The following is a 1,572-nucleotide window of genomic DNA, read 5'->3' as shown; positions in this document are numbered from 1 at the left end:
TAAAAGATAGAGTAGCTGAATGAATAAGAAAACAAGACTATCTCTATCTATCTATCTATCTATCTATCATCTATCTATCCACTATATATATATACGATCTACAAGAGAACCACTTCAGACTGAAAGACACACAGATTAAGAGTAAAAAAAATGGAAAAAATTATGCAAGTGGAAACAAAAAAAGCTGAGATTATGGTACTTATATCAGACAAAATAAAGTTTAAACAAAATAGGTTATAACAGACAAAGAAGGACAGTACATAATCATAAAAAGATAAATCCAACAAGAGGATATAATCCTTGTAGACATTTATGCACCTAAATACATAAACCAAATATTAATGGAAGTAAGGAGAGAGATTACGAGTAATACACTCATAGTAGGGGACTTTAAAATCCCATTGACCTCCAGCAGCAGGGCCTGGCGGTGCTGGGAAATTGGATGTCTGACCAGGTGGGAGCCTGGGCAGAAACCTGCCCAACAAGAGCCAGGTGTGTTGAAAAATTCAAGAGCCGGGATTGAGCGGGTCTGAGCGGGTCTGAAGGGGCGCCCTCGGCGGCCAGGCGCTGTCACGGCAGGCCTGCTGAAGAAGCCTGCTGGCCTCGTGGGGTTGGCTGTGTGCGAGAGCCCGCACGAGAGGCTAAGAATATTGTACACAAAGATTCTTGATGTGCTTGAGCAAATCCCTACAAGTGCAGCATATAGAAGATATGCAGAACAGATTACAAGTGAGAAGATGGTTAAAGCACAACCAGATGTTAAAAAATTAGAGGAACAGCTTCAGGGTGGCCAAACAGAAGAGGTGATTCTTCAGCTGAAAATGAACTAAGTCTGGCGAGAAAAATGATACGATGGAAACCTTGGGAGCCTGTAGTGGAAGAGCCTCCTGCCATCCACTGGAAATGCCCAGTATGATCATCATCAAATGACTTGTGTGTTGAAGGGAAGCTGATGTAATTAAATGTTCTATTATATCAAAAATGTTTCCATATTATTGACATCTTATAATCAAGAGAACTGATGATGTAGAACATATTTAGGAGACTTGTTAAAACTGATAATTATAGTAACAGGCACATATTGAATCAGTTTTTGTTTCAGCGATGACATTTTCTTAAAAAATAGAGGTTCTAGGAAGATATGAAAGTTAGTTGGAAAAATTCCTATGTTTCAATGCGTAGGCCATATATTTCATAAGTGAAATATTTTTAGTAGTATCTTTAACATCTTTAATTTATTTTTATTCTGAAGAAACCAGAAAGGAACCTACTGCTTAAACAAACGATAGGCCTCTGTTTAAAGTGAAGTAGCAAGAATAAAAACCATTAAATTACAATTCTTTGTACAGTTGAGGAAATTGATTTTTGCATTTGAAAGAAAGATTTCTTATAATTGTAGTTAAAAACTTTTTTTTTTTTTGTCTCATTTAAGGAAGTTAGGTTTCTGGTCCTTAATCAAACTACATCAGGATAGAAAGAGACGTTGTGTAAAGGAAGAGATATTAAGAGTTCCTAAAGTTTATCTGGCATATGGATAAGCTAACATTCAAAACATCTTAGTTGTATGGTTAT

General features: G+C 36.6%; 1 pseudogene; it reads left to right on the top strand.

Moving 5' to 3' along the window:
* Positions 1–442: 442 nt before the first annotated feature.
* Positions 443–916, top strand: LOC118623846 (annotated as a pseudogene).
* Positions 917–1,572: the final 656 nt, after the last annotated feature.

This window comes from Molossus molossus, unplaced genomic scaffold, assembly GCF_014108415.1.
Source record: "Molossus molossus isolate mMolMol1 unplaced genomic scaffold, mMolMol1.p scaffold_m16_p_10, whole genome shotgun sequence".
Classification (NCBI taxonomy): domain Eukaryota; kingdom Metazoa; phylum Chordata; class Mammalia; order Chiroptera; family Molossidae; genus Molossus; species Molossus molossus.
This window is presented reverse-complemented; position numbering and strand designations above follow the sequence as displayed.